Source organism: Ornithorhynchus anatinus, chromosome 11, assembly GCF_004115215.2.
Source record: "Ornithorhynchus anatinus isolate Pmale09 chromosome 11, mOrnAna1.pri.v4, whole genome shotgun sequence".
In the NCBI taxonomy this organism is placed as follows: Eukaryota; Metazoa; Chordata; class Mammalia; order Monotremata; family Ornithorhynchidae; genus Ornithorhynchus; species Ornithorhynchus anatinus.
The window spans coordinates 47,081,195-47,092,350 of NC_041738.1; positions in this window are offsets into that span (position 1 = coordinate 47,081,195).

Sequence of the window (11,156 nt, forward strand, 5' to 3'; positions counted from 1 at the left end):
GTACTTGGTCCCCTCCCTGGGTTCGGTGGTAGGTGACTGGGCTGATTTCCATGATTGACAGAGATTTCACTGTTTAGAAAATGGGTGGGGTTTGTGGGGAAATCAGGCATAGAAGTAGCATTAGGGGTCCCTCAGGGAAATGTGCTTGATTGAGGGGTTCAGGTGGACAGCTGTACGATGGCTTTATCGTGTGGGGAGGGTGGTAAATTTTCCTCTGCCTCAGAAAAAACCATATGCCTGAAATTGGCCCTGGTTGGGAGTGAAATCTGGCACTGATTGATAGCACAATAGAATGAGCTTTATTGAATTTCTACCTAACAAGCTCTGGCCCTGAAAGAGAGGTTCTCAAATGTTTCATTCTTCAAGGAAGCAACCTACAGTCTTGCAGCACTTCTGGTTTCCCAGCACCTCACTGCCACAACAGAAAGTGAGGAAGGATTTGCATAAAGCTGTGAAAGAGCCTCTTGGGGAAGAGGGAGTCAGTTGCCTTTTTCACTTCGTTTCAGTTCTTTCACCGATAATTTATTCTCTCTCCATCTGGGCCCATCCAACTTCCGTATGTACGTACGATCGAATGTGCAGCCTTTTTATTGATTCTGCTTACCCCATTTGGAAATATTGTTGTGTCCTTTAGGACATAGGATGGAATGTGTCTCATGCTTCTGTTGTGTTTTTCCAACTGTTTCATAAAATGTATCGTACCCAATTGGCGCCCAGTAAATATTGTTGAAGAAAGACCTTCCACAAAGAATAGTATTTATGAAGCATTCACTGAGTGAATATACTACACTTGATATTACTGGACCTATAGAATTATTGGAGGCTTTGTAGCAAATCAGATTGAAAAAAGCTCAACATGTCTACTACCGTGGTTACACTGTTCTCTCCCAAGTACTTAGTACAGTGTTCTTTACTCAGAAAACACGAAATAAATATGATTGATTGAATGATAATAGTGGCTTTCCTCTCAGAGTTTGCATTCATGTTGAGATGAATGGGAAAAGTCAAGTATTTGGGCAAACATTTGATTTTTTTCCTTCAAGGTGGACATTCTTGGGCCATTACTGTGTTGGCACTTTTTGGTGTGATTCACGTCTGATTTAGGGCTAGAGTAGAGAGGCATAGACAACTGGAAATTTTGGGAGCCACTGGTCTAAGGTGACATTTTCTATGGAGTGTAAATTCACATTTTTTATGTTTCCCTTTTGGTTTCTCTTCCATATTGGGTGGAGGAAAAACTGCCTTTTCGTCAGAGGAATAGCTAGAAAAGACTCAACTCATGAAGATACTGTATTCAGTTTTAGAACTGGAGAAGAAAGCTTCATGAAGCTAAGTCTGTAAGAAAGTATTTTCATTGCACGTGTCTTCGGAAGAGGACATCAGGAGAGGAAGCCATCATGAAGATACTTTATTCAGTTTTAGAACTGGAGAAGAAAGCTTCATGAAGCTAAGTCTGTAAGAAAGTATTTTCATTGCACGTGTCTTCGGAAGAGGACATCAGGAGAGGAAGCCATTTAGCCCAAGGCTGACACATGCAACCTCCGATTCTGGGGTGAAGAGCTAAGGTAATTCCACATTCTCAAGGGATCAGGAGGGGCTGGCTCTCACCCTAAATACAGTGAGTCAGCAAACACACAGCTGGGACCCAGAAGATTTTTCACTTTGGCTTGAATGAGACCTGACTTCAAGGAGAGGATGGGAATGAAGAGGTGTTATATAATCAGTTTCTTTCAAGGAACTGAGAAATCTGTAAAATATAACCAGCTCCAGGCATCATTCTCTGCCCCAGCTGCTCCTGGCAACCTTCTGGGTGCTGTTTTGCTCTGGCACCAGTCATCACTAAGCAAAGACATCTGCCTGAACACTCTGGGGAATAGTTTGACCTTTTCTCCTGTGGCTGACCCATTGAACTTTTGTAGAGTGGAGGAGAGGAAGGAAGTTGGAATCTTAGATTCCAGCTGCTTTTGACCAACAAACACATTTGGCTTTGTCTCATCCTTTTTCCTCTTTCATTTTGTACTTCCTTCTACTCCCTGGAGGAAAGAGAGGATTCCATCTTTTAGCAAGTGGGTTAGAGAGGTGGAGTGCTAGGAATTAGGGCTCGTGGATTTTGGGAGAGTAAAAGGCAAAGGTATTTATTGAGTGTGCTGTACTAAGGTCTTGAGAAAGTACAATAAACAGAGTTAGATGTGATCCCTGCCCACAAGAAGCTTACAGTTTACAGAGAAGCAGCATGGAGTGGTGGAAAAAGCACAGGCCTGGGAGTCAGAAGACCTGGGTTCTAAACCTGGCTCTGCCACATGTCTGCTGTATGACCTTGGGCAAATCACTTAATTTCTCTGTGCCTCAGTTACCTCATCTGCAAAACAGGGATTAAATCCTACTCCTTTCCTCTTTAACAGTGATCCCCATGTGGGCCAGGGACTTTGTCCAACCTGATTAACTTGTATCTACCTCAGTGCTTGGCACACAGTAAGTGGCTAGCAAGTACTATTATTAATATTATTATCATTACCTATTATTACAGAGGGAGAGAGACATTAAAATAAATTACAGATATGGAAAGTAGTAGAGTGTAGGAGATTTACATAAGTGCTGTGGGGCTGGGGTGTGCATTAAAGTGCTAAAGGGGTGCAATAAATAGGTCTATGAGCTCAGACTTTTCAGTCTGGAAAAAGGTTTGTGAAGAGCAGGGCTGGAAGTAGTAGGTAGGCTGGAAGAGCTCTGAAACTCACCCTCCAGGCAGAGACGCTGCAACCTGCCTAGAGCTAACCCTTGTTCTTGTTGAAATCTGCTCATTTTCTCAGCTTGGAGTGACTTGGCTGAGTCCTCTCTCTTGCCCCAGGAAGAGGAAGCCTTGGATGCTCATTTGGCTTTTTCTCATTCATGACCATAAAGCAAAAGTCATGGAATCTCTGATCACAGGTGTATTGCTCCTGAATAATAATAAGAATAATGGTATTTGTTAAGTGATTACTATGTGCCAAGCATTATACCAAGTGCTGGAGTACATACAAGCTACTCAGATTGGACACAGTCCCGATACCACAAGGGGCTCACAGTCTAAGTAAAAGGATAAACAGATAAACAGGTATTGAATCCTCATTATGCCGATGAGGGAATTGAGGCACAGTGAAGTTAAAGGATTTGCCAAAGATCATACAGCAGGAAAGAAGTAAAGTTGGGATTAGAACCCAGGTCTTCTGACTCCCAGGCTTGTGCTCCTTCCGCTAGGAAAAGTTGAAGAAGGAATAAGGAAAAAGGGAGAGGAGGAGAAGAAGATGAAGAAGAGGAGGAGGAGGAGGAAGAGAAGGCTATATATGATATATATAGAGAGAGCGATTTATATATCAATATATAATAATAATAATTATGCCATTTGTCAAGTGCTTAACTATGTGCCAGGCACTGTACTAAGCGCTGAGGTGGATACAAGCAGATCAGGCTGGACACAGTCCCTGTCCCACGTGAGCTCACAGTCTCAATCCTCATTTTACAGATGAGGTAACTGAGGCCCAGAGAAGTTAAGTGACTTGCCCAAAGTCACACAGCTGACAAGTGGTGGAGTCGGAATTAGAACCCATGAGCTCCAGCTCCCAAGCCCGGGCTCTTTCCACTGAACTACACTGCTTCTCATAGATATATACCTTCTCTAGATATGCATATACTGCCTTTCTCTCCACTAGAATGTAATCCCCTTGGAGGCAGGGATTAAGTCTACCAACTCTATTATATTGTACTCTCCCAAGTGTTTAGTGCAGGACGCTGCTCATAGTGAGCACTCAATAAATATCAATGATTGATTGTTTGACCAGGGCATGAGGAGCTGAAACACAGAGTAGAGGGGTTGGGAGAGAAGACTGGGCTTAAGGGAGACAAGGAAGAAGAATGGAGCTCCAGTCTAGTGGGGAGTGGGCAATGGAGAAGCAGGCTCAGAAAAAACCCCCTCCCTTTCCCTGTTGCAGCAACAATGATCTATCTTTTGCTGAACTGTATATTCCAAGCGCTTAGTACAGTGCTCTGCACATAGTAAGCGCTCAATAAATACTATTGAATGAATGAATGAATGAATGAATGAATGAATGAATCATGCTGCTACAGCTAGCTTTTGGGACTCCTAGCCCCAATTCTTTCCTCTCCCCTATCTACCCACTCTAACCACTCTCCACCCCGCAGCACCTCATCTAACACCCCATCCAGCATCCTCCAGTGTCACTCCAGCCCTCCCTCCTATTCCTCCTTCCCTTAATGGATCCTAGAACCCAAAGCTGAACTCAGATACCTGCCAAGGCCGAAGGAGAGCAGATCATTTTAAAAGACTTTACTTTTTCCCTTTCTTCTTGCCCATCTGTCTCTCCCTCTCCTTCTGATTTTCATCTATGTATTCCTGTCTCTGTCTCACTTTTCTTTCTAATCCGGCCTTCTCCTCTGCCTAAATTCTAAGCTCCTCTCACCTCATGTACATGTTCAGATCTTTGGGTCCACCCCCTTTCCCTCTGCCCTCTGGAACCCCACTTTATCCTGGCTATACTCTCTGACACTGATTTAGCAAAACAAATATGTGATGCCTCTAGCAGGACTCTGGGGATCTCTGATTTTGTTTTTCCCTCATATTACATGCAGGTTGTAGGACCAACATTGTAATAATTTGATTTTGTTAATGCTTAGAGAGAGAGAAGGAGGGGCTCTCACATGAGGAAAAAAAATATATTCCTTTCTGTGGTGTTTATTAAGCACTGACTGTGTGTCAAGCACTATACCAAGTAGGAGGGAGGCAGGTATTTAATCCCCATTTTCCTTTTCAAGGCAGCCTTTTCACCTTAAAAGATAGTACTATGAATTTAAGCAGAATATTTCATCTCTTCAACGAGTAGTTTCAGTAAGACCTTTGCCCAAGGAAGGTCTGAAAAATCAAGACCGTAGAAACTTCATTTTGTGGGAACATTTACTCTGGAAGATTACTTATTGTAGCTTTTATTGCTTTGCTTTATGGCTTGTTTTGCTTCATTTTTCTCTGGATTTTCCTCTGCATTAGTTCTTCAGTAAACACACTGGAGCACTGTGAATACATCACCCAGATAAGCAGAATCTGAGTCATCCCAGTGTTGTTTAGTGGGCTCTAGATCATCTTTGAATGCCGAATCTCTCCCTCCTCCTCCCCCCGGCCCTACCCCCACACCTTACTCTCTACCCTTTTTCTGCCTCTCCCTTTTCTTCTCCCTCTCCCCTCCCTCCCAAAAGCAAAAATATCATTCCATGCAAGCTTGTTAGCACCCAAGTTCTGTGATGGTAGAATTTATATCCTTCAAGTGTTAAGTCCAGTTTGCTGTCAGGACATTTAAGAAAAATTGATCCGGTAGAAATAATAACTGAAATCCATGAAGTTTTTTTTCTTTAACCTCTTTGTATTTCAGTTAAAGCAGTAGTGCCAAGAAATGATCACTCTGAGAAGCATTCATGCAGTAATAGTGAGACTCCAAAAGGGAAGCTAATGAGCTCTGCTCCTTAAACCAGGCCTGGTACAGGTAGGCCTGTTGATTGATCGAGGAATTGATTGGCACCAAGAGTGTTTTCCAGTTTTGCCCAGGAAATAGCTTGGTTGCTGGACTGGATATGGTTGCTTCTGCAAAGACTCTCTCAAGCTCCTCCTATACCAGGTCTCCCTGCCTTCCTCCCTGGTATTTTCCACTTAGATAGGGGAGGTGAGTGTGAGAAAGGAATTTTCTTCCTGGAAATGCTGACACTGAAGAACTAGCATTCTACTATCTCACTGGCTGCTCACTCATGTCTAGAGGTGAGGCACAGACAGGGCTGTTCTCATCAGTTCTTTCTGGATTCTCTCCAAATTCTCATTTGCGAAGCAGAAACTAATACTGCTCCCTAAATAGTGGCTTTCACTCAACCATGTCGAAGTGCCTTGTAAACATCAATACTCGCCACACTTCTATGAGGTAGACAAACACCATTACACTCATCTTTCCTGTGAATTCAAGGCTGTTTGTAGAGCAAATGACTTCCAAAGTTCAACAATGAAGCCCGTGGCAGGCCCCATAGAAGAGTCTCTCTTGAAACTAGTAGGCACCATTTCCCACCACTCCCAGGGGAACAGTAATCAATTCAGAGTGCATTACCCTTTTAGTAACATTTGATTTTAGAACAAGAAGGCATGCTCTTCACTCAATACTGGTAAACGTAATGCCTTGCCATGAGCATCAGTAGCCTGAAAAATATCAGTCCTGTGGGTACATTTCAATCTCTTACTTGCCTGAGCTTGATTTCTCTCCTGCTCTGGCTTGTAAGCCCACAATAATTTGCAAGGCTATTGCAATTTGAGAGAGATTGGGCACCTTCCTTCCAAAAGGTTCTGCGTAAATGATAAATCTGATAACCGTAGATGGAATTCTACTATCAACCTTCACATGAAGCAAAAACTCCTCACTACTGGCTTCAAAGCTCTCCATCACCTCGCCCTCTCCTACCTCACCTTCCTTCTCTCCATCTACTGCCCAGCCCACACATTCCTCTCCTCTGCTGCTAACCTCCTCACTGTGCCTCGTTCTTACCTGTCCTGCCATCGACCCCTGGCCCACATCCTACCTCTGACATGGAATGCCCTCCCTCGCCACATCTGCCAAACTAACTCTTTTCCCCTCTTCAAAGCCCTACTGAGGGATCACCTCCAGGAGGCCTTCCCAGATTGAGCCCTCCCTTTCCCTCTGCTCCTCCTCCCCTCCCCATTGCCCCTACTCTCTCCCTCTGCTCTACCCCCTTCCCCTCCCCAAAGCACTTGTGTATATTTGTACATAATTATTACTCTATTTTGTTAATGATGTGTATATCTCTATTTATCTATTTATCTATTTTGATGGTATTCATGCCTGTCTACCTGTTTTGTTTTATTTGTCTCCCCCTTCTAGACCGTGAGCCCGTTATTGGGTAGGGATTGTCTCTATCTGTTGCCAAATTGTACTTCCGAGTGCTTAGTACAGTGCTCTGCACACAGTAAGCACTCAATAAATTCCTTTGAATGAATGAATGAATGAATACAAGATTAAAGCTTCTTGTGTTCAGGGATTGCCTTTACCAACCCTTTTGTACTGTACTCTCCCAAGTGCTTAGTACAGTGCTCTGCACACAGTAAGCTCTCCCTGAATATCACTGATTGATTTATTGAGAATGAATTAGTGGGTTACACTGCATTGTAGTTCTTTACAATATTCTCACATAGGATAGTTTCACATGATGGGGAACGTGTCTACCAAATCTGTTACATTGTATTCTCCTAAGTGCTTAGTACAGTGCTCTGCTTAAAGTAAGTACTCAATGATTGTGATCTATCGATTGACAGGGAAACAGGCTTCCTTCCCTTTCACTTTCATCCCTCCTCCTTAGCATCCATGTTAACAGGTTCTGATCACAGCAGTCTAAATTTAAGGAGGCCTGAGTGTTCGCTCTTCCATAGAGAGAATTCAGCACAATGAAAATAAAGTCAAATTCTGCCCTTATTGTATATCTACCGTCTTTCAACTATTATCAATAATTGTTGACATCGGTATCAAAGGGATAATTAAACTTTTAATGGTTGGAAGGATTTTGGGCAGTTACTCAAATGTACTGAGTCTGATCTCCTTAACAAAGGTTTTTTTTTTAATTTACGGGAATCAAACATCAAAAGTATCAGTAACACTTGGAAATATGGGTACATTTTAATAATATGTTGCCATGGAATTCCACCAGAAATGTATATTGAAATAGGAGGCATAAATTGAGTTTAAAATAACAAAACCCACTGGTTTGGAATCAAGAACCTTTGTGACCACACACAAAATATAGGCCATGTACTGCTCTGAGAGGTTAAACCGCCAAAAGGCAGGAAATTCAAAATTTAGGCTGAAATACCATTCTTCAAACCTCCCCAGCCATGGTCTGTGCTTTGGTATTCATGGAAAAATCACTCTCATTTCTGACATCTCTCAGTAGTGCTGCAGGATTTTACTCACTGACTATAAAGTTTGTTCTCCTTAGGCAAAATCTTCAAACAGAAGTAGCAAAATCATCCTCCTGTTCCCTTTTACAGAGCACCACTGAACTCAAGATACTTTTCAGACTTGTACTGATTATCTTTACAAGGCCTCTATGTGCTGATTTCACAGATACTCCCATTTCACAGATGAGGAAATCGAGATGAGAGAGAGGGAGGAACCCCTAGGTCTTAATACAGTGCTCTCTATACAGTAAGCGCTCAACAGATGCCATTGACTAATGGTCACTAAATAGATCAGTGGGCGACCAGGGTATCATATAGGGCCTTTATTTCCAATCCTGTCATGTTGTCTGTTTTATGGACATGAAGCTGGTAATGAACCAGGACTATAGGACACAGTTACCTGGTTTCCCATTAAAGGAGAGTCAAATAGTCAGTCAAACAATGGAATTTGCTGAGTGCTTAGTGTGTACCCAGCACTATACTAAATGGTTGGGAGAATACGAGAGAATTGTTAGATATTTTCCTTTTCCATAAATAGCCTACAATCTAGATGGGGAGGCAGACGTTTAAATAAATTTCAGATATCTACCTAAATACTGTGGGGCTTGAAAAACAAATCCATGCACTAATGCTTGTTCATTTCATTGCCTCTGCCTGACTAACTTGGCGGCAGAGAGTGGGGTGAGTAAACTCCCATCCTGGGGGCTTAAAATGCTAGAAGCCCCATGATCAGAAAAATGTGTGACCCAAAGTGCTTCAAGACCCTTTTCATGGGTCAAGAATAATACTTCCTGATACCAAAATCCAAATTCCTAGTATAAGGTATCATGGATTGTTATTATTTCCGAGATGGAAAATTAACTTGAAGGGATGCTAAAATTGGACAGAATGCTCAAAAATGTTTTTCCTGGGAAGAGGGAAGATCTGGATTTCATTTATTTTTGGGAGACTTCCAAACTATGTGTACAAGTGATATTTGCCTGGAATCTGTACATCAGTTGTTTGACTGATTAACAAAAAGTTTCTTTCAAAAGACCGTGATCTCTACTTCTTCCCATTCGTACCCTTCCAAGGACTAATGAAGCCATTTAAATCCCCAGTATGTGTTACTTGCCAGGTATGTACGAAAAATGAATAAACTCCAGTGTTGGACAGATATCCTATGAAACACATGATCTTTCTGCAGGAGGAATAGGATAAAACTTTCATCTCCCACTCCTTTCAACATCACCCTGACTTGCTCCCTTTGCTCTTCCCTTCTCCGAGCCCCAAAGCACTTATGTACGTATCTGTAATTTTATTTATTTATATTGATGTCTGTCTCCCCCATTCTAGACTGTGAGCTCGCTGTGGGCAGGGAATGTCACTGCTTACTGTTGTATTGTACTTTCCCAAATGCTTAGTACAGTGTCCTGCATACAGTAAGTGCTCAATACATATGATGGAATTAATGAATAAACAACTCTGAAAGTTGGGTGGAGACTTTCCAGTAGAGGTCTAAGAACTGACTGGTGATCTGGGTGCTGAAATAGTCCTTGACTACAATCTGATTGAATATTTTATCTGCTATTGATCCCTGATGTTCAGTTACCAGAAGGCTTCAGAATGGGGAGACTGAAGATAGGAGGGAGGTAACAGGTTTGGAAGATTTAATGAGTCTCAAGCCATGCACAGATTTGTCCTCCTTAGAGAAGTAGAATGGCATAGTGGAGAGAGCATGGGCCAGGGAGTCAGAAGGTCATGGGTTCTAATACCAGCTCCACTACTCGTCTGCTCTGTGACCTTGGGCAAGTCACTTTGCTTCTCTAGGACTCAGTTACTTCATCTGTAAAATGGGGATTAAGATTGTGAGCTCCATGTGGGACAGAGACTGTGTCCAAACTGATTACCTTGGATCTACCTCAGTGCTTAGAACAGTGCCTGGCACATAGTACAAGCATAACAAGTGCCATCATCATCATTATTATTATCATCAGAGGTTGAGTGGAGGTGGTTTCCCATTTGAATAACAGAATGACTGTTCCGTGTCCAGTTGTTTGTACATGATCAATGATCTGCCTCATGATTGAGCGGGGGTGGGGGTGGGGGTCGGGGGGGTGGGGGGGATGCATAAGGATTACTTCCCTTTCACCCCCTTACCAATCCCTGGCCTTCCCTAATCTCCAACCTCAGGCCTGTCAACAATAATATCTCAGACAGCCTCAGCTCCAGAGATAGCATTGGTGGCGAGTGTGTGGTGCGGTGTCCTTAGAAAGTCAAAAAACCAGACCACAAGAAGACTCTCTGGATCTAAAACCAATCTCTTGAATTGTAGCTGGAGGCAAATTGAAAGCCAGCTTCTCTTTGTAAAGCCCTTTGAGGATAAGACCAATGAGCCTGGCTATTCTTCTTGAATTTCACCCCTGTTATTCTGCTGCCTTGCATGCAAGGCCTTCAAATTATCTCTGCCTTTTGAAGCCACGACCACCAGGGTCGGATGCTGCATCTGCTTTGGGCCTTTGCTAACCGATGAGACTAAGAGAGTTGCTGACTGTTGAAGAAGCTGCTTCAAACGTGACTCCAATCAATAAACCAATCAGTGGTATTTATTGTGCACTTACCTTGTTCAGAGCACTGTACCAAGTGCCTGGGAGAGTATGATACAAGAGGGTTGGTAGAAACACTCCCTGCCCACAAGGAGCTTACAGTCTAGAGGGGAATAAAGTCATTAAAATAAATTACAGATATATACACAAATAATTTGGAACTGAAGTTGGGGTGACTATCAAGCGCTCAAAGGATACAGATACAAGGACAACAGTGATGCAAAAAGGAGAGGGGATAAGGGAAATGAGGGCTTAATTGGGGAAAACCTCTTGGAGGAGATGTGATTTTAATAAGAGAAGCAGCGTGGCTCAGCGGAAAGAGCACAGGCTTGGGAGTCAGAGATCATGGGTTCGAATCCCAGCTCTGCCTCTTGTCAGCTGTGTGACTGTGGGCAAGTCACTTAACTTCTCTGTGCCTCAGTTACCTCATCTGTAAAATGGGGATTAAAACTGTGAGCTCCACGTGGGACAACATGATCACCCTGTATCTACCCCAGAGCTTAGAACAGTGCTCTGCACATAGTAAGCGCTTAACAAATACCAATGTTATTATTATTATTATTATAAGACTTTGTCAGCTGGTA